The sequence below is a fragment of the Triturus cristatus genome, chromosome 1_1, assembly GCF_964204655.1.
Source record: "Triturus cristatus chromosome 1_1, aTriCri1.1, whole genome shotgun sequence".
NCBI lineage: Eukaryota > Metazoa > Chordata > Amphibia > Caudata > Salamandridae > Triturus > Triturus cristatus.
This window is the reverse complement of record NC_140579.1, coordinates 163,154,163-163,177,159: the sequence shown is the minus strand read 5'-3', so window position 1 is coordinate 163,177,159 and position 22,997 is coordinate 163,154,163. Positions and strand designations below refer to the sequence as shown.

The 22,997-nt window shown below is 44.9% G+C and overlaps 1 protein-coding gene and 1 long non-coding RNA gene across 5 annotated transcripts in view; both read left to right on the top strand.

Annotated features, from left to right (window-relative positions):
- Window positions 1-22,997, top strand: part of TLK2 (tousled like kinase 2) — a 2,417,851-nt gene that overhangs the window by 478,674 nt on the left and 1,916,180 nt on the right. The gene's annotated exons all lie outside the window — the stretch shown is intronic.
- LOC146869903 (uncharacterized) lies at window positions 10,921-13,550 on the top strand. Its single transcript, XR_014981543.1, has 3 exons — window positions 10,921-11,040; window positions 12,531-12,653; window positions 13,192-13,550. It is a non-coding gene; the product is annotated as an uncharacterized LOC146869903 (long non-coding RNA).

The window sequence follows — 22,997 nt, the reverse complement described above, 5'->3', positions numbered from 1 at the left end:
AATCGTAGTCCAAGCACTTATCCTGTCCCACCTAGACTATGGCAACTCTTATCTACTTGGAAAGTCCTCATTACATTGTCAAACGCTTACAGATAGTTCAGAGCACCACACCACGTGCTCTGCTGAAAATCCCAAAGCACCATTCGGTCTCATCCTCCATTGTCACTTTGCATTGGCTACCCATATGTAAAGGAGTCAAATTCAAGTTCCTCTGTCTGGTCCACACAAGTATGCATAACAAAAACCCTCCTATAATTCAGAAACTTTTAATCCCTTATACCCCCAAAAGAGCCCCGCGTCCTGCATGTCAGAGGCTCTTCCTGATTTCTTGAGTTAAGAAAATGAGAAGCGGTGGATGTTATTTTGCCTTTCTGGCAGCTAAACTCTGGATCTCTTTCCTTCATCTTTAAGACTGACCAGTGATGACATTAACTTCAGGAAGCTTCTCAAAACTTCTCTTTGAGTGATCTACCTACTGTGCGAGCTGTGAGAAGGACATGCCTTCAGTGCTGGGAAGCCCGGTGGCTAGCTATGAGCTTTATAAATGCATAGCATAGTATAGCACCGTTAGTCCATTTCCTCCAGCAAGCATCCAATACTTGAAAAGCAATGTTTTTTGGAGTCCTATACCATCCTGGAATTACTTTGAGGAAATATTACACATGCTTGAGTGATTTATATTCCTCCATACTCTCTCTAGTTCATGGGGATTTTCCCACTGAGGTCCTGGGACCATCCAGACTTGCCTGTGATCAAATTGTTCAGACCTTTGACCAGCCTTTTACAGCCTGCAGAGTTGGTCCTGTTTCTGGTGGTCACCTTCCTAATGTTTTGGTTCATTATTAGGAGTTGCATTTAATGGTACATATTTCTGACCCCCCTCATTCTGTGCAAACAGTTTTTTACAGTCTTCATATTATTTCATTTTAGCACCTTGATTAGGTCCACTACCATACAGTGATTTTCATGCCAAATTCTATAAGAATTCCCCTCTTACAGAGGAATTTGTGGGAAAAGATCAACTTTGTTATTGTTTAGTCACTAACAAATTCGAGTTTTCCAGAAGGGTACTTCACATCTGGCTGCAGTAAACATTTTTATGTATATATCTAGACCTGTTTGCAACCAGCCAGAACCGCAAATGCCCATCCTTCGCAAGTTGGGTTCCCCACAAAGACTCACTCGGAAATGCGTTTTCGATGAATTGGTCACAAATATATGCCTACGCTTTTCCACCGATTCCGTTGGTTCCACGAGTTCTGCGCAAAATCAAGAAACAACCTTGCCGCATGATACTCACTGCTCCCAGGTGGCCTCGCCAGTACTGGTTTACGGAACTTCTCCTCCTTCCGGAGTGCGAGCCCATCCAATTTCGACCCATTCCGAACCTTTTGTCTCTCCAGAACGGACAGATTTGTCACCCGGCCCCAGCATCGCTGAGATTAGCGGCATGGCTCCTCAACACCTTGAATTCGCACACCTAGATATCCCTCCGGACTGTCAAGAGGTTTTGGCTAATGCTAGAGCACCTGCTACGATTAAAACGTACAAACTAAAATGGAAGAGGTTTTGCATATGGTGTCAATCTGCCAATATCCACCCTATTCACGCAAAACCAGAACACATTCTACCATTCTTTCTTCAATTAGCAAGACCTGGCCTCTCCCATTCTACTCTAAAGGTGTTCTTGGCGGCAATTTCAAGGTATTGGCAGGATGGTATTAACTCTCTTTATTCAAATAGTCATTCAACAATTCTTCAAGGGGTTGTTCCGGATGTTCCCCCCCCTATTCGACGTCCACCTCCTTCTTGGCACCTTAATGTAGTGCTTACACAACTAATGCGACACCCATTCGAACCTATTCACAAGGTGGACTCAAAGTTCCTTTCTTGGAAAGTTTCCTTGTTATTGGCTCTAACATCAACTAGGAGAGTTAGTGACCTCCAAGCGTTCACTATTCATCCACCTTCTCTGCAATTTACATCGAAATCTGTAGTGCTGCGCACTAACCCAAAGTTCATGCCTAAAGTCCCTGCGGATTTCCACCTTCATGAACCTATAATTTTAAAGACTTTTTTCCCAAATCCGCTCACAGCTGCAGAAAGGGCTTTGCATTCCCTTGACATCAAAAGATGTCTCAAGTTCTACTTACAACGGACAGCAACAATATGTAAATCAGACAAACTGTGGCATATGGCAAACCGCGCCAAGGACATTCGGTCTCAAAACCAACCATTGCTCGTTGGATCTCTGCTGCAATTTGCTTATTCCATGATCAAGCGGTAAGACCATTGCAGGCAACCCCATGAGCGCACTCTACAAGAGCAATTTCTCCATCCACAGCTCTTTTTGCCGGTTTACCTCTTTACCAGATCTGTAGAGCGGCAACATGGTCCAACAGACACACTTTTACTAGGCACTACTGTTTGGAAGCCTCAAGCGATGCAGATGCATCAGTGGGACAAGCTGTTCTCCGCAATCTTTTTAAATAAGGTGAGCCTCTGTTCTCCCTCCTCCACTATGCTTTTCTATAAGACGCTTATTTCATACTTTTTCTATACCTTGAAACTGTTTTGCATATGTTGAAAGACACACGTATTTCTCTATATTTATACCTTTTGATAATGTGTATTGACTATGATACAAAAACAGCGTCTTATGAGCATTATGTTACGTACTGCTATCTACTCTGATTCAGGCATGTGAATCTGTGAAAGACACCCTAAATACTGGAGAAGAACAATAGTTACTTACCTGTAATCTGTGGTTCTACAGTATTGGTGTCTTTGATAGATTCACATGCAACCCGCCCACTTCCCCTCAGAGGCTTTTAGGCTATTATGTATTGGTTCACTCCTGTGCGAGAAAATCTGAGAGCCTGAGCCTCTGAGGAGAACATTCTGGTGGGTGCTGTCGCCTGATTGGCTGCAGTTTGGTCTGTACATAATGACTGTGATAGTCATAGGTGTGGAAGTTTTTTCCTTGTAGCTTCGGCTACTTTACTTCCTGGTTTTAGGTTACCAAGGTTTTTTAGTTATTATATGCATAATTATTGCTTTTTTATGTACCGTGGGACTCCCACTCCGACGACGGGGAATGATTCAGGCATGTGAATCTATGAAAGACACCAATACTGGAGAACCACAGATTACAGGTAAGTAACTATTGTTCATCTTTCACTTGAAGTGGTGTTGAGGTCACACGCATCTTTTTGCCAAACATTTTATTCAGCTTTCATGTTAATCGGTCCATTTTCTTAGCAGTCTTTTTCCATAATGCCACATCTCCAATCATAGATGTGAGGATAGTCTTGCTCTTATTTTTGGATGAACGTGAACATTTAAGAGTTATTTTAGTTGTTTATAGCCCTCCTTGTACTGGGCGGCCTATTTCCAAACAATCCATGCAATATATAGTGTCCTGCTTTAGTGTTTGGTTATCCGCTATCCAACTAGATCTTACTTGGCAAGCCAAAAGCACATACCACCAGTGGAAAACTAGCAGCTGCATGGTTGAGGAATCTCCAATTTCCTGAGATCGGTAAGGCATCTATATGTACGTACATTGCTATATTTCATAGGTATTACTGTCTATATTCAGATACAAAATCGGATTCCATGGAAGGTCATTCTGCTTTGAATATTGGTTTGCTTCGATTCTTACCATGATCAGCCATTCTCATCGCACCAACATGGGCAATGCATCTTTGTTTCTGTATGCTAATTCTGAGGGAGGTGTGTAAGCCTAATACATGTGTATGCAGTGTAGCAAAATGGAATTGCTTTGTAGATTAATTCATGAGCAAACAAGCTGAGCCTCCAAAGGCCGCCTCTGCAAGGCAACATCTGTTATTTGCTGCACCTTTAAAATGCAGGGTTGGCATACACATCCGTTTGGTTACATTTAGTGACAGTGGCTGCTTACATACAAAAAAAGACACTTCTTTAATTAGAGTTCCAGTCGTAAGAGTTCATGGAGTGACTTAGGGGTAATTCATCCAACAACACTACCAGTTCCCACATGGGACCTCAACACTGTTTCCACGGTGGAGCCTCCATTTGAGTGGTGCATTCTTGCGTTATGTAGTATCTTTAATTGAAGGCAGCATTGTTTGTGGTAATTGATATTTTAAGAATAGTCAGTTGTGCTGCTAGCAGTAGAACCTTTCATTCAAGTACACAGGGTCAGTGTTATCCTGAGAACAAATTCCCATTTTTGTGCCCTTTCATGTAAACCAAACCATTGACTTTTCAGTTTTCTTTCCACGCCAAGAAATGGGAGTGGGAAGAGTGTAACACGCAAGATGTTAAGAGTATTAATATTTTATATTGACAGACCTAAGTCCATCTGTAAAACAAAACCACTCTTTGACACATAAGCTGAACTTCACTTGGCAACTCCCATTTTGAATATAGCCTGGCAAGGTTGATGGTTAAATGTATGCAAATCTGCTATTTAGAAGCAAAATGAACTTTGTATTCTATGACAAGAGCTCATTTTACACAAAAGAGAGGAGCTACAATTACTTTTTTTTCTAGAACATATTTTAGACATTTGTAAGGCTGCTACTCGGTCAACACCATTATGCTATTGTGTTAACACTCCGTCCCGGCAAGCAGGGAAACCATGTTCTGTAGTTTATTTCACACATTTGCCTGTTCTATGTTCTAATCACTCTTTTAGGGGTTTCACTCCTTTATAGTCTATGTAAAAACAGAAGATCAAACGCAGCACTGTTATTTAACACGTAACTGTTGGTTTTTTGCTTGTAGCGCTGTAGATTCACATGTGCCCTCCAGTTTTCCTGGATGTGAGCTAATGCTTCAATCGCTGTTTTTCACTAACACAATGCTCATACACACTTTTGCTGTTTGTCTTCACTTGCTGCACTCATTTGCTGGGGGGGAAATACAATATGCGGAAAAATGTTTGTTGCTGCGCATTGTGGGGTTCAGGGAGGGAGAGGCAAGATATTTTTTTGTCCACAAAAAAAACTTGCAGGGCAGCCCTTTGCCCAGCACTAGAGTGCTGGAGTATGCAAAGCATGTGACTCTACAAGCGACACATTGATTGATAAAAGGAAAATAACATTTTTGTTACATTACCAGTTGGTAGGAATCCATCTTTGCTTATGGAAAAGAATGGAGTCTGTGACTTAATGAATCGCTGTGCCTTTGTCCCTTCATTTTGGTTAAGGCCCTATGGTACACCCTGAAGCTTGCCTGTATTTGTTTATATTCTGCTAATTTATCTTCAGCATCAAGCTTCTGCTGTAATAGTGCCTTTTTCCTGTTCCTCATACGTGCCCTCAGAGAGCTCCTAGTCTACACCCTATCTATGCAAAAGCGGGTGTTGTACTACATCAGCTGCAGGCCAGAGTTGATGACAAGGTTTTTGTGGCTTTGAGCGGTTTAAAGGGCATGACAGTGACCACTCCATCTTAAACACACAAAGAGGGGGGACTAGGAGTAAATGAAAAGAGAGGTTCAGTACCTGGGCTCCCAAAGTCATTTCAGCAGCGGAGGACAGGTAACTTATCTTGAAGTCGATGGACACTTCTCCATGTCGCGCTCAACGCCGAAGAGGCTTCCCTAAACTGTCTGTTGGGGTTGGATTTAGAAACGTACGTGGTCGTATACTTGTGGGTGCAGAGTTGCCCTGACCACACCTGAAAATAGGTAATGCAGGGTGTACTGAGTATTGCTGTCTCAGACCCCCTGTACTTCACTCCTTACACTTTGCACGGTCCTGAAGAAACGCCATGGGATCCACTAGGGACCTCTAGAGGCGTGAAACCTGTTGACCAAGAATCATTAACTTTCATCACCACTAGCACCAAGATTAGCAGAAGGAAAATACTCACACTTCTGACTATTAGATCAAGGGTGTTACTCTTGGCTCCAGTTTATAACCATACCACACGGACCCCTGAATAAAGCTTCCTAAGGGTACCAGTGCAGTATTTTTAACTTGCATCACTTCCCACATACCCTAACTCACCACTGTGGCGTTCCTCCAAAAGATCTCCGATAAAGAGCTCCCTCGCGGGGCCCATGGGAGACAACAGGGCCACCCCCCACGAGGGGCAACGCCCGATGATGAAGCATGACACCCGCTTGGGTGTGTGAGGGCACTTCCTCAACAAGGAGTAATTCCCCCTCTGAGCCTATCATATCCAACCTATCCTTTGAAAGAGTCCCTTTCACCAGTCCTTTCAGCAACCTAATAGGCCTACTTTTTTCTTAGGAACAGTTACCCTCCAGTGACCACTCCATACCATTTTGTGTTGGCTCATTGTCTGTATCAAGCCACTCACAAGGGGGGAAATATACTGGACTTGGTCTTCTCTAAAGCACAGGCTTTGGGAGCAGTAGAAATCCTTCCAGTTGGCTGGTCTGACCATTATTTGATCAAATTCTAGATACTGGATCCTAGAAAGGTACGCTCAGCCACTAGTGAGGTAAGGACGCTCAGGAGTAGAGATTGAAGGGGGCTTTTAAAAAGTAAGACCATTTTATCCTTGTTTTTCTCCTTTGATAAGGATTTCATTATTGGGGGATCAGTGGAGGACAGCTATATAGATTTTTGTGACCAGATTGAAACTAGGCTAGACCAGATCGTCCCCATGAAGATTTTTAAGAAGACCGGCAGGCCGACAGCCTGCTGGTATAATGATCACCTTAAATCCTCAAAACTGATCTGCCGACAGGCGGAAAGGAAATGGAGGACGGTTTACCCCGATGTGGATAAATCCTCATGGAAGGCTGCAATAGTGGACTATAGGAAGGGAATTGATTTAGCAAAATCAGAATACTTTGCTAACACTATTCTAAACTCTAAAAATCAATCCAGAACAATTTTTTAATTAGTGAAGGATATGACGCTCCCTGAATGTACACAATGCAAAATCTTGCCAACTCAAGCTTTGTGTGACAGCTTAGCGACTTTCTTTATGGAGAAAATAAGCAACATCATTGAGGGTTTGAAGGCGAATAATCTTTCTAGGAAAGAAGGCCTCACGGTGGAAACTGATGGGCCACGAGATAGAGGAAAGGTAAATGGGGTAGAGTCAGACTCTCTGACCTCCCTGAACCATTTCGAGCCTCCCTCGGAAGAGATCTTTAACAGAATTGCCTTGGGTGTGTCATCAGGTTCCCCTTAGACCCTCTCCCACACAAAATTTGGAAGGAACTGGGTTTTGAGCTTTCCCATTGTGCGCCAGATTTGTAACAATTCTTTAACTTCTGGACTAGTACCAGCGTGCTGGAAACGGGCAGTGGTTACTGAAAAAAGCGACACCCGACCTGCGCGGGTAACTACAGACCAATTTCTCTCTTACCATATACGATTAAAATCATCGAACGTCTGGTCAGCAAAACTCTCTCAATTCCTGGAATCTCACTCCAGGTTAGATGATGTCCAGTTTGGCTTCCGTCCTGGCCATGGAACTGAGACTGCTCTGGTGACCGTGTTGGATGATCTTCGATTACGGGCAGACCGGGGACAATCTGGCATTCTTATTTTGCTCGACCTGTCTGCCGCTTTTGACATGGTCAACCATGACATCTTGCTGAGCAGGCTAGAAGAGGCCGGGGTGTCGGGGACGGCATTAGAATGGTTCTGTTCCTATCTTTTCGGCAGGTGTCGGGCGGTTTCTCTCCCGCTGTTTCAATCTAAATTCTCCAATGTCCACCATAGCGTTTCTCGGGGATCGGCGATAAGCCCCATTCTCTTTAACATCTATATGAGACGCTTGATTGAAATTATAAAGGCACATGGTGTGAAACTGGTGTACTACGCCGACGACACTCAGCTCTTCTCCCTAGAGGGGAATCAGTCAATTCCTCTGGCGACTTTTCACGACTGCATGCAAGATGCTGCTCACTGGCTAACAGCCAATTCGCTTCAATTCAACTCAGATAAGACTGAAGTCTTATACTGTGCTGTGGGGAAAGTTCCTTCCCCATTTCTTGACAACTTTTGGGCTTCTTCAGCTGCGTCTACTCTGGTCCCAGCTAAAGTAGTACGTAATTTGGGGGTTATGCTTGATGCTAATCTAACCCTGGAAACACAAATAAGGTGGTGGGGAACTGTTTTTCCCTGATCAGAGCCATGAGGAAGATCCTCCCGCTGGTGCCTAAGACGGCCAGAGCGCTGGTTGTTGGAAGTATCATTCTCAGCAGGTTGGATTATTGTAACGCCCTACTTTTGGAGGCCCCAACATTTTTGGTTGAACGTCTTCAAAGAGTCCAGACCTTGGTGGCCAAACTAGCACTGGCGAAACCACTTCGCTCATCAGGCTCCTTGGCCCTTGCGGAGCTTCATTGGTTACCAATAAGGCAGAGGTTTCAGTTTAAGTCTCTCTGCTTGGTTTTCAAGGCTCTGCATGGTTTTGGACCTAAACCCCTTCAGGAGACCTTTGTATGGTACACTCCAAGGTGTCTCTGTTCCTCGACAGCCTGTTTGGCGAGAGCTCCGAAAATTCGCAAAGCCAAATCAGGAGGCAGGTACGTAACTATTGTTCATCTTTCACTTGGAAATTACAGTTTCAAGATCTTCTGCAGTTCAGGAAAGAGGTTAAAACATGGATGTTCCCTAGAACCTAGCAGTTCGGAGGGCCTCTATTCTAAAACTCTTTCTGGCATCTTCCACTGACCGATGATATACGTACTATAGCGCCAAGATACCCGTAGGGTGATAGCTGCGCTTTACAAATACCGCATACAAATACAAACTACAAATACAAACCAAGAACTGCTTTCTCCACCTCAAGAAAGATCCCCCAAAGGGCATTCAGGCTCATTCCATCAGGGCTATAGTTGCTTCCACTGTTCTTCCAGAGGCAGTCACCATTGCTGCTGGATAGCTATGTGGTCATCCTTGCATTCTTTAACAAAGCACACTTATCTCACTTCTCAGGTAGTGATGTGTACTTTGTGTGAACCGTGTTGCGTGATTTTCTTGGTGAACTGACAGTAGTAAGTCTTACCACCCAAGAAGGCACTGATTTGGGACTCATACATAAGGTGAGGCATCTGAGGCAGGGTGTATCCATATGGAGGAAAAGTTACTTGCTGTCACTAATGAAATTTCAGGTGGATACTAGGGGTGGGCGGAATTTGCGTAGTCGCGTTACGCAAATCTCTGCGAAATTGGCACAAATCTCCGCGAATATGCGAAATCTCCGCGAAGACGCGGAAATGCTTGTCCCGCCCGTTCGCGATGTATTTTTGCGTGCTCGCAGGAAAATATATCGCTAACTTGCCCATGCAGTCGCTAAGGGGCGCGGCCATCTTGTTTTTCACTTGTACCGCTCGCGATTGTTATTTCCTGTTCCGGGTCGCGTATTGCATGCTTGCGATGCTTATTTCCTGTTCCGGGTCGCGTACTGCATGCTCCCGCCCGTTCGCGATAAGTATTTCCTGTTCGGGAACGCGTGTTCGCAACGCTTTTTGCATGTTCGGGGATGGGGAATATGACGTGAACTTGCCCACGCGGTCGTGGCCATCTTGTTTTTTCACTCTACTGCTGTGGTTCTGGGCCTGCTCTTCAATCCTCTCTCTATCCTTTCAATCCTTTGTTTCTGGAAACTTTTTTTGATCTTTTTTTATTTATCTCTCTCTATTTTCCGGATTCTATATTAAGTTTTTTTCAACTTTTTGTGTATTTTTCACTACTCTTTCACTCTTTTTTTCTATTACCTGCTTTTTTCATCTCGTTTACTTTTTTCGCTTCTACCTTTTCTTTTCCGCCCCCTGTCCTACTACCAAGAACCAAGGGCCGCAGGGCTCGTAGCCAGAGCCGCGACCGCCTTCCTTGTGGAAGGCGGCGCCAACATGGGGTGCAGTTACGGGCCTTATTCGGTGAGGCCGAGGTGGCCGCACTGGCTTTTCATTGTGCAGCGCCACCTCCCCTTAACCCTGGCAGCAGGCCTGAGTCCGGGCTCCGGGAGTGTCTGCAGTGTTGGGGAAAGGTGCGCCGGGCAGTGTTTCGCTGCTCTGGTGTCTGGCGCACCCAAAACCAGTTGACGCACCGGTGGTCCGATATTCTGGACCGGGAGCTGGACCTGCTAGGAGTGGAGGTCCCGGGGCTTGGTGAGTAGCTATTTAATATTACTACTTTGTGTCTGTTCTTCTGCTCTGTGTTATATATTGCGAATATATTTATTTTCCTACCAGCAAGAATGCTGCTCCTTACATTGCAGGTAAATTACGTTTAAAAATCTTCTGTGCTTATGACACAGGGGCTCGGCACTACTAATCTTTCTTGTTTGCAACTTTGCGCTCGCTTAGCGTGATTATGTAAGAGTTTCTTTTATAGAACTTAGAGTGACTCTAGTCCTTCCTTTGTCCTCCTGTCACTAAGAGATAGTGGTGGATTGATACTTGGGTTTAGTTACTTATTAGTATGAGTTGGTAATTTTTTTGTGGTCTTCGTGACAAACCCTCTGTTACGTCACGTGCTGCTGAGTGCTGCTTACCCCAGTCCTTAGTAGAACCTTTTGTAGTTTGTTTAGTGAGTGGTAATAGGCTTAGCACTAGCAGAACATCAGCAGCAACCAACCAACAATTTGGTGTATGCAAAAAGTTCGGCATGTGTCCTCCATTTATGCATTTTTGAGGACTAAAATAAATGGAAATGCAGACTTGGTGAAAAATTGGCTCACCTGGAATAGGTGGGCTAGGTCAAGTGGTACTTGGGCTTAATTAGTATTCTGGAATCAGACTGGAACACTGGATTAGTATTGATAAATAACTAGTCGGTTCGCAAATCCCCCGATACTACTAGTCGACCAGATTAGATAGGTCAATTTTATTACAATTGTTTCCATAAATGTTTTTTGACCGTTCTTAAAAATATCTTATTTGTTTCACACCAATCGTCAATATTTGTCTTTCTTTCTTATATCTTTCATGATCAGCATCCAGGGGCAAAAAGATGGGGGTCGTAGTCGGCGGGAGCAGCTGGAGAAGAACACCAGGGACAGGAGGAACAGGACCAGGGCCGCTCCTCTATCGAGGGCTCTGCTGCTGGCCCCAGTAAATCTTACTGTTAATAATAATTATTATTATTCCCTAACTTTTACTGCACCTTATTTTTTCCGAACTATTGTTTCCGTTTCCTAATGCTATTTTGTTACCAATTCTTCTTTGATCTAGAATATCTGTTTCTAAATTCTTGTTATCCCTGCCTCTGCTATGACTCTCTGTACTACTACTATTCTGTCTGTAGCTAAGCTTGCCCAGTTGGCCACTCTTTATTTAAAAGGTTTTAAATAAAACTCAGATTCACCATTAGCTCTAGCCATTGAGTCCAGTCCTTTGGGTTGTCCTCTTCTACTACTTCTAGTCTTCTTAATCTTGAGGCTTTCTTAATCTTGAGGCTTTTCGACAATTCCCACCAACAAAATGCCCAACCAGATTTTACTATTTTTGATAGGATAGGACATACTACTACTGTTGTAGGGATTCTGCACATACAGAACTTAGCACAAGAAAATAGGACGTTTGTGATGGGAGGTTGGACCTTCCTCGCACCTCAATCCGAACCCACCACAATCCCCTGACCGACTAGTTATAGTGTCTCATTACTATTAGCTCTCCGAACCTACCCCCCCCCCCCCCAAGATACCCAAGGAGTAGACAACCCAGATTGTAACACTCTCGACCTCTCAGTCGCGGAAGCAATGCACGTGCACACCCTTTTGCTCACTCATTCGTGTAAGTCCACACCAAATACCACCGAGTCTATGTAAGTTCAAAAGGTTTATTTTCAACTGACAAGCTCTGTACGTTCTATAATGTAGCACCAACAGCAAAATGCATAAGATTAAAACAATAAACATTGTTACACTTAGTTACACTTACAACAACTACAAGTTCATAGAAGACAAAAGGCGAAATCATGATAACTGAACAGTGGTGGAAGCACCACCCTCCCCTTGGTAGGAATATAGTTTATATAAAATTTTAATTGAAGATCTCTTAACGAATTCTGGGGACCCCTCACCTTAGAAGAACCTAGTACTGGTTACATCATAAGCTCTGCAAAGCTCTGGTTCGTAGAATGGAATCTTCCGTCTGTTATGAGAAAAATGGTGCGCGTTAGTACTATATTGCAAGCATTTCTCAGTCGTGCCAAAAAGTGTCGCATTTTTATGGATAGGCAATATGGACTAACACCTGAACTCCATTAACAAAGTGGCTTGTTTTTAGACCTTGTACGCTGCGCTCAGACAGTAGCAGTATGAGCTCATGTGGGCTCAAAGGCGTCTTACACAACAAACTGCGAGGTAACATGCGCAAATCTAAAAGACACAAAGGTAAAATGGTTGCATGGCTCAGGCTAACTAAGCAAAGACTAGAATGACCCTAGGCAACATATAACGCTACTAGTGTCTACTCTACTACCTGATTTGTACAAGTGATGTATGTTGTATATGTACGTATTAACTTTTTTTTCAATCTTGCTAGTGTAAAATATGGGGAGGTATATATGGCATCTAAAAAATGTGTAATGTTTTTTCTAGGCGTTCTACCGACCACCAGTGCTGGGGCCAGCGGCGAAGGGGACGCGGCTGCTGAGGGCGGAGAAGATGCGGCAGTTGCAGGAAGAGCTGCAGGGGGTGAGCCCTCAGCAGTGGCGTGCAGTGGTAAGTTACACTCACTGCAAGGGTGTACTGTATACTGTACTGTTGAGACTTATTAAGTAAGAAGTTGTTGTGAACGGTTAAAGACACCCTTTATTTAGCATTAGTAAAAGCATTAGCGGCGGGAGTGTTGAGTAACCAATGGCCTCTTCTATCTGACTTCAACTCTTCTGTGAAAGTTTTATGGAGAAGACTAAAAGTCAGATCAGATGACCTTGAGGGATAGGTTGAACGAAAAGGGAAAGAAAGGTGGAAGGAAGGAGGACGGGTGAGATTTAATATTTATGACTGGCAGATAAGGATACGTGGGATGCATGCATGCATAGGTGGCTGATAGGAATCAGATACATGGGTGGTTGAATGCCTGAAACTCCCACAAACGTTCGAGGCTGAGGAATTGGGAGGATAGATACATAGTTACCACAAATGTTATGTACTGTGCTTGCTAGTGCTACCGTGCCACTATGTGTAGAATTAATTTGTCTTACTGTTTTGCTAAGAGTATATTTCACAATAGTCTTGTTTTTTCTTCTTGATATAGCTACTCCTTCCAAAGGGAAACCGGACAGGAAGGAGTTGGCAGCCAAGGCACGGCGCCGGAAGCTGGAGGCCATACAAAGGGAATACCGGCGGCTGGCGGTTTTGGCGGAGGAGGAGGAGAAGGGGACAGCAGCTGCAACCTCCTCCAATGCCCCGGACCCCAGCCACCCCCCTCCAGCGTTACGGTGCCACCGTCTGGCAGCCGCTCACCGCTGCCCGTCTTTTAATATCACTGCTGCCCCCCCCACACCCTGTGGATGCAATTGCCGCATGTTGAAGCGCCGCGTGGCCCGGCTAGAGGAGCAAGTTCGTGTCCTCCTGGAGAGGCGAGCCCGCCGATAAGACCCTGTTAATTGCCCCTTTTTTACTTCTTCTTTTGGTGGGTGGGAATAGGGCGTTGGGGTTAACTTTCTTTGGACAATTGGACATAGGTTGGACTTATTCGTTCCGGACGTTGGTTGGGGTTAGGGAGAGGGGTGGGTCAGGTAAGTGTTGTTGTGGGATTTTTTAAATAGTTTATTTTTGTTAGGGGATTAAATTATATATTTATACTTTGCATACGATGTTGTTAATGTTTTGTGGGTGGGGTTACTGTTTTATGTCACACTGTTTCCTTGCTGGTCCATGGCCACAGCCAGTGTTTGATTTAAATAATTGGCTGACTTTGTAAGACACAAACCGATAGATGCGGTACCCGTCACTGAGTGACTTGTCTTACTAGTACTGTCAGTCTCTCCTCCTAGTCTATGCATTCTGCAAAGGGGTGTGTGAAATTGAATTAATGAAACAATTTCCATTATTAATTATGCCTCCCAAAACTTCTTCTCTTACCTGTGCTTGATGTTTAACTTGGGCACAGTGATGGCTGCATGGTGATGATGGTTTTCTTTCCCAACATGCCATGGTTGTGGTGGTAGTAGCAGTAGACATTGGCAGTAGCATTTGCAAAAAAAGAAAATGAGACAGTCAGTCGCCTGAGAGAGACTGTTGGAGGAGTAGTAGAACGAAGTACAGTACAGAACTTACTGCCAAACAATAATATGCAAAAATCAAATAAAACATAATGGTGGCGGGGATAGCCTAGTACATAGTTAACAAACTCTAGTTGTGTCGAGTCACTCGACTAGGCCTACAGTACACTCGACACAAGCGTAACCGTTAGTGCTGTGTAGGAGGATGATAACAAATCCAATTGATGCCGGCAATTAATGCTGATGGATTAGGTTCCTTTGGTAAAAAAATTACCTCGCAAATATACTGCTCTTGGGTGGGCAAGCAGAAGAAGATCCTCACCCTGCCTTGAAATTGAATTAGTGTTGCTTTTGCCACATCCGCCCCAGCAAGCGTGTGATAAATTATTGGTGTCCACTTAATTTAGTCACACCTCAATAAGTCACACAGCCCGGGGGAAGAAAGTTAGGGTTTGATGAATGGGTTGGGAAGGGGGTTTTGGGGAAAGGTTTTACAAAGAAAAACAGTACGCATGGACAACAACGAAAGAAAAAACAATCTTGGTAGTCGACCATATCCATAAATCTGTTCAGGGAGAAAAAGGAAATGCGTGCATGATGATGATAACTTGATGGTTAATGAAGTACTTACTAACTACTACTAGACAATTAGACCGTACAGGGCAGCAGTATATTATGCAATTTGCCTTGCCTGTCTGCCCTCAGAGACCCGAATTACATACAGTTTCTGTTCTGTTGTACCGGCCCGGGCTTACTATTAAAGATAGCAAAGGAAATTAAAAAATAGCTGTAGTGATGAATTGAATTATAAGCAGAGAGCAAACCTACTAATAACAACAACACACAGTAGTAATGATTGAAGACAAAAATTGAATCAAATTATTTAGATGATGAAAGTTGACACTGTTATGTTAGCCTTGTCAAAATGGGAAGTTGCATCTCGGCATTCCTCTTGGTCCTCCCTTCCATGGACGCTCCGGCCATCAATCTTGGGTGACGCCACTGCCTGCCTGGCAGATGTAGATTTATTGGTAAGTGTGAGTTGTTTTTCCCAGTATAGCACAGGGTAAGGGCCGGCCTGTAATTGTAGATGGAAAGACAAAAGGCATATTGAAAGATCAAGTAGAAAAAAGAATGCATAAATTACGGTGGAGTGCAACAAGAACACTTTCAGAGGTGGCATGGATACATCAGGTCTACTCTAGTCTGTTTCCAGCATTAACCTCCAACAATAACAGGAAAGAGCAGGCCCACGGCACCCGCCATGACCCGTCCTCCATTTAGCGTACTTTTTGGGGGGAACAGAGGCAGACAAAGCACATAATATACAGCAACATAGCATTTTACAAATTAAGTGACTAAATCAATGCACTGCTCTGTCATACCACCACACTCGTCTCCACCACAACATAGACATGTAGGTCTGCAGTGGTAGTTGCTGACTTGTTTACCTTTTATGCCACTCATGAAACACCCTGAGTTATTCCATCAATCATCTTGGATCCTACTGAGTGACTGCGAAGATATTATGTCACTGTGGTCATCATCATGGTGTTGTCCAACTCAGCGTGCATTGTACAGATTGAGTCCCCTTTTCATATTCAAAATGCAATTGATCGGCCTGCAGTAGAAGTACAAATTCGTTATTAAAAAACGAGAAGGGAAACCAACATTGCCTTGAGTTACTTTTAGTGTGTAGATTAGATAATAGTACACAATAACTTCATGCACTACAAACAACAACACAAATCACTCAGTCAGCGTCCAATGCATGTCATCATTCATTACCTGTTCTTTCTCATCTTCAGTTAATGGGCAGTCTCTCAGCTCGGAAAGGAGGATAGCTATAGTAGTCATCATGTTCCACTTCTTTTGGAGGGTGTCAACGAGGCAAGATTTTCTTCTATTATGCTAATCATCTGGCTTGAGGGCAATAGATTTAGGGCGATTCAGGAGGAAGGCAGAGCAGGACTCGGAGGAGTGGACTGAAATGCAGAAAGCTAAAACTCATATATGGCAATAAAAGACTAGAAGACTGTGATGGATTTGTTGTGATTAGAAATTTCCACCAGAAAGCCAGCCACACAAATAAAAGTAAATAAGGGAGGAAGACAGTAAGAAGTGGAAGTCTAGTTGTCAGGGAAGTATAGCTAGTCTTCAAACTCTGGGAGTTCAACCAGAAGTAGGTAATCCTCATCTAACACGCTACTTCCATCACCTGAGCCGATGTCCTTATCTTCCTGCGTTGATTCATGTATTGTGTAATTCGGTGGTATAAAGTGCTGATTCATTTTGATCATGGTCAACCTCTCCACGTTTTTGGGCGAGAGACTGGTCCTTCTCACTGTTACAATGGAACCAGCAGCACTGAAAACACGTTCAGAAGAGACGCTTGCGACAGGCCAAGCCAGATAGTTTATCGCCAGCCTGCTGAGCAGTGGCCCCTTTTCCCATACCAATACCGCAATGAGTTTTGATCAATGTACACCTGTCTGGTCATCCAGATATGCCTGGACCATCCGCTCAGTGTTCGGGGTGCTACACTATGTTCTGCCTCTTTTGTCTGTGCATCAGCACTGGACCTACCAAGTCCTTGCTGTAAATACCAATCCTTTAACGATTTTACTGGGGCTGATGATCCGGTTTTTGCTTTTGTCGATAGTGTTGGTGAGTATTCTGAGCCAAACGCACTGCCCTCAGGCTCCGAAGTTGAACTTGACGCCGAATGCACTGCTGCAGTACTTGTGGGTGTATGGAGCGGGCTTTTAATTACCAGCCGTTCATTTTCCAACTTACTGGCTGTCTCAGCTATCCAAGTTTTGTACCGGGCAACATCCACTTCATAAAAAGGAATTAATGTCTTACTTTTCAGTGCCGATTTGGACCATGGATCCTGAATTATGGCACAAATTTAATGTTCTTGTGATAAAATCTTATTTTGCACCCTTGTATTGTCAGCTAAGCGACGGGATAAGCTCTCCACCAACTCATATGCTTCTTTTTTTTTTTCCCTCTACTCCTTTGTACACTTCAGACACCTCCTTCAGCTGGTGCTCTAGCATGTGCATCAATGGGATAGCTTGGCCCATAGTACAGTCCTCCTTGCTGACTTAACGTGTAAAGACCTCGAAAGGAAGAAGCATCTCAGTCAGGCATTTAACTAGGCACCATTGGCCTATCTCAAGGGTCATGCTTTTCACAGTAGCATCCCCTCTTTGCGTGACATATTCATTGATTGGTCTGTACTGCTCAAACAGACGGTCAAGCATGTAATAAGTTGAGTTCCAACGTGTTGCCACCTCCTGGATGAGTGCTTTGACTGGCATTCTATAGTCACGTTGAATGATCCTCAGCTGCTTCCGAGCTTTAAAAGAATGGCTGAAATGAGTGCATATTCTTCGGCAGGTGGTCAGTAAGTTGCTGACTATGGCTTCTTTTTTCAGGAAGTCTTGAACTATAATGTTAATGCAGTGCGCCAAACACAGGACCCTGAAATAGGAACCAAGCTGCATGGCCTTAAGTACATTACTGCAATTATCTGTGGAAACAAAAACAATCTTAAGCCCTCTTGGGCGCAGCCATTCAAAGACCTTGCTCTGAAACTCTTCCAAAATGTTTACAGCAGTATGAGATTTCTCCATGATGAACATGGCTACAGTTGCATGTTTCCAAGTAGCATTAAAAATCTCAGGCGTGTCAACAGCACCTACTTGAGATAGCTTATCTCTAACCCCCACAAAAGAGACCCAGCGTGCAGTGATGCACATGTAATCAGTGGCTTGGCAACTGGTCCAAATGTCTGTTGTCAGGTGGATATTGTGAACAGCACTCTGCTGCAAAGCTTGTCCAACCAATTCCAGCACATCGTGATGAAGTGCTGGAACAGCAACTCTGGCGAAATAGGACCAGCTGGGAACCTTCCATTTAGGGCAGATGAATGACACAAATTCAAGGAAAGCCACCCCTTCCATAAATGAAAAAGGGAGAAGGTCCAGCACTAACATTTTAGCCAGCTTTGCATTGTACAACAGTGCCGTTGGGTGGTTGCGTTCGTACTGCCCCTCCGACCTAATCATGCTGAGAATGGTAGGCTGGATTTTTTTCCTTTGTTTTGCAGCTGTTTTCTTGAGCCCAGTTAGGCTCAACGACGCAATTTTTTTCATTGCAGTACTCTGTTGCCGTGGTGTCTCAGGCGGACTGAGTATGAGACTTACTGCAGTGCCACTGAGATCTTGCTGAATATGTGGGTGGTACCACTACACTGCTGGGGACAGGGCTAGAAATGTCTCCCTCTTGTTCACCTTCCACTGCCATCATATCTTCCCCTAATTCTTCATCCCCAACAACGGCAATGGGTTCAGTTTTTCTTTTTATAAGCGAAGTAGGTGAGCCTCCCACTGGATACTGTGGTGTACTCTGAGATGACTTGTTTGGCCGCCGGTGCCATCGTTTGTACCAAGCTTACCCCGCCTAACAGCCTGTCGACAAATTGAGCATATAGCAATGTTCTTCTCCTTACTGCTAACCGAAAAGAAGTACCAAACTGGGTAGGAGAACTTTCTGGAGCTGCTTGATGTGCCACTTTCAATAACAGATGAACTGGAGGGTGTGCCTGCAATTTGACTCTGTGCAGTTACACTACCACTACCTACTGAGGTGGTGTTTGATCTGGATGTAGGTCCCTGCCGGGCCTTTGCAAATGTGGAAGTTGGAGGTCGTGTTGTTGTTACCTGTGTTGGAGGTATCCGTGCTACATCCCTCGTAGCGATTTTGGATAGGGTAATAATGTTGGTCTCCAACTCCTCGGGGCCGGGAGTGATGTTCGTTATGACTGGCTCGTCATCATCATCATCCTCCTCTTGTACATCTACCTCCATAACTGTAAGGCTTTCTGGAACCTTCCTTTTTACTAGCCTTGTCTTGTGGCGTGCATCACTCTCAGACTGAGCTGGTGGCTTCCAAGTGGCATCAAGATCATCAGAAGCGGGGCTTGAAGAAGATGATGATGGACTAACCGTCCTTTTCCTTGCTTGGGGTCTGGAAGACAATGGATCTTCTGAAACAGTGGCTTGCTCCTCTTTGTCTGCAGGAAGCTCGATTTCCTGAAATGCCCCTACTTCAGGTGGAACAACTACTATTGTGGGCTGTGGCTGCTGTTGTTCTTGCGGCTGCTGTTGTTCTTGCGGCTGCTGTTCTTGCGGCTGCTGCTGTTCTTGCTGCCTACTTATCTGCTGAGTTTCCACCTGTTGATTGTGTACTACTTTGCGATAATGACATTTCAACATCGCTGCTCGTTAGTAGACTGTCTACCTCTGCGACGCTCATGGGCTTGGGCCTAGGTTGGTGGGGCTGGCCCGCTGATGCGGAGGTGCTGCTCCCAGCTTGGTCCCCGGTCAAAGCTGCTGCATGCGTAATTTTGTTTGTTTCCCAAAAAACAACTGGGGCAGCATACCAGTCTTGGTAAGTGCCACTTACTTTTTTTGTTCCTTCTCACTGACAACTTTCTTGGTACTGGAGGACCTGTTACCTTTCTTTGGGCCCATCTTCTTCAGATGTCAGCAGGACATAGGTGCACAAGTTGCAGAGATGTCTGTGGTCACACGTGGACGTGATGTGGTGCGCAGCGGGACTTCTGTCTGGCAGTACAACGGGTGATGATGACACGACCGCTGTCTTTTTGTGCACCTAAAAGCAAAGAAGCCATGAGAAGAACATCAGTGAAATGTTGCATTTGTTGTTGTGGTTCAATTTCTACTAGTCCAAGCAAACAAATAAAATATAGAGCTTAGTGTAGCCATTTGTGAGACTTTGTCAACAAGGGCTTTCATGGTATACTGTGTACACTCTCAGGAAGGATAGGAAAGAAGAACAACAAAAATACAAATGTAATGGAAGTGGACCCTGTTTGGCATTACATTATTTGCTCATCACATCATTCAGGGAAAAAACAATGTACTGACAAAAGGCCTATAATAGCCAGGCAAAGGACGCATGCTAAACCGCACTGCTTTGCCTTTAATGCAATAAGATGCAAAAACGAAAATCCACAGGGCTAAACAAGGTCTGCAAGGTACACAACACACCACACACCACAAAGGCATTTTTTTAACACACACCCCAAAAGAACATAAATACCCCCAAAAATACACATTTTGCAATTCAATCCAATGCCATCCATGCCCTAAATGATGTTTAAATTCAACAGAACGCACACAGTTGTTTCATGCACCAATGACTACCTCTGAGCCTACTGGATGAAAGGCCTGTTGGCAGACTAGGCCACAAGCTTGCAGGCCTATGGCAAAAGCACACTACCAGGCTTCAAAATGGCCACCAGCCACATGGCCAGGCCCACACAACTACAAGAAACTGAAGTCAGACAATGCAGGCCTATTGTTACAAGCACACGGCCTGGCTTCAAAATGGCCACCAGCCACATGGACAGGCCCACAACTATAAGAAACTGAAGACAGACAATGCAGGCCTATTGCAAAAAGCACATGGCCTGGCTTCAAAATGGCAGCTAGCATCATGGCCAGGCCCACAACAAGAAGCCTAGGCCACAAAGGAAACGCATGCAGCCCTATATGGCAAAAGTAGCACACTTACAACTCCCACCAGAAATGGCCACCAGCCACATGGACACTCACAAATCACAAGCAACAAGCAGGAGGCCTGGAGAACAATGTACTGACAAAAGGCCTATAATAGCCAGGCAAAGGATGCATGCTAAACCACGCTGCTTTGCCTTTAATGCAATAAAATGCAAAAACGAAAATCCACAGGGCTAAACAAGGTCTGCAAGGTACACAACAACACACAACAAAGGCATTTATTTAACACACACCCAAAAACAGAAATAACCCCAAAAATACACATTTTGCAATTCAATCCAATGCCATCCATTCCCTAAATGATGATTTGAAATAAGTTCAGCACACACCAAAGCTACAGTTGCTTTATCGTGCACCCACCCATGGCTAGATCTGGGCCTACTGGCTACCCACAACAATTAAAAAAAAAAAAAAAAAGTACCAAAATTGTAGTTGCAGCAACTGCAATGCCCCACTCAAACAAACATCAACTTACTTGTAAAATATCAAATTCAAAAGTCCTCAAATCCATTGATAGTGATGCAGCAGACACAGAGTGATCCTTCCAGCTCAAAATCCAAAGGCAGAATGAACAGGAGATGGACAAAGCACTGGGAGGAGCCTGATGGACAGGAACAGGAAGTTGGAGACTCTGTGGCACTTCCTCTCTCTCACCCCCCCACCTCCCCATGTCTTTTTTTTTTTTAAAAAAAAGAACTCCTTGCACAAAAAAGGACAGCCAAATGTCAAGTCAAGGAAAGTTTTACCAAATCTGCTATATGGGGGAGAGCTAACTCCTCGTGGCAAATAAAGGTGGATGTACTAGGAGGAGCAGAGAGAATGTACCTTGTGAACTAATTTTCGATCGTTTGTAGGGGATTAATATCCACAAAGCCCCACACCCGGCTCCATAGGTTGCCATGGTGACACACACTGCTTTATATATATGCAGCAATACTGTAGGTGGTTTCCTACCTGTAGGACCTGGGGTCACCGGGCCCTAAGGGGGTAACGTGACTCGAGCGGTTGGGCACCCGAAGGCTTACGTGTGACGCAACCATACAGCACACACAACCCCTGAAGCAGGAAGCGCACGCAATAACTGACACCACACAGTATGTTAACTGAAAATCAATTAGTTTATCTAAATCAGTTTAGATTCAAAAGCAATTCATTAGGTTTCAACGGGCAATACCTGAATACATTTAAATATCCAGTTCAAAAGCATTTCATTACTCTTCAATGGTCAATACCTGAATACATTTAAATATCCAGTTCAAAAGCATTTCATTACTCTTCAATGGGTAATACCTGAATACATTAAACCAGCTATGGAACCCAAGCGCTTCACCTGGTGATCCTGCGGAGCGTCAAACACAGGGGTTAAACACAGAGCTGCGCGTAACAACTAAACAGCGCTTAAAATCAGGCATAGGAACATAACGCTACCCATAGCAATTGAATAATGCTTTAAATCAGACCTAGGACCATAGCGCTGCACATAGCCAATTTCTAGCGCGTTAAAACATGGCCTAGCGACATTGCGTTGCACATAGCATACAAATAGCGCGTTAAAGCAGGCCTCAGAACATAGCGCTGCACCCAGCATTTGACTAGTGCTTGAAATCAGGCTACATGTACATAGCGCTGCGGGCAGTCTCCTAGCACGTCACATGAGGCATTGGCCACCCAGTGGAGAATCTCAGCATCCCCCCATCGGGCCCTCAAATAGGTCTTAGCACTCTGTGTCCCCTTCGCGCTTCATATGTCAGGTCCACAATGACGCCCACAGTATCTTCGGGGGGCCCTACCAAGGGGGAGAGGTGCTGGTGACCCGGATCCCGGGTCCGGGGGAGGGCCGTGGCTCACTGGGCCTCGTGAGGAACCTCCCCAGGGGAGGGGCGAACTCGGGGCCTCCTTACGGCCTTCCGCCCGCCTCCCCCAGGGGTTACCTTGGTCTTCGGCCTTCTCTCGGCCCTGGCGACGGGTTCGCTGGTGGGAGGGGATCCCTCCTCCTTACGTGTCTCGCGCCGATCAGCGCTCTGACCGGCGGGGACCTCACGACGGGATTCCAGGCCGCCCGGCGATGTCCGGGCCGAGGGCCTCCCTCACGAGCTTCTTCCGCCGAGTAGAGTGGTGCGAGGAGCGGGGGACAACGCGCGGAGCTCCCGGTCGGGTCAGACGTGACCGGGGAGCTCCGCTGGCCTCACCGGGGGTTCTGAGGATCTTCTTGTGGCTGCAGG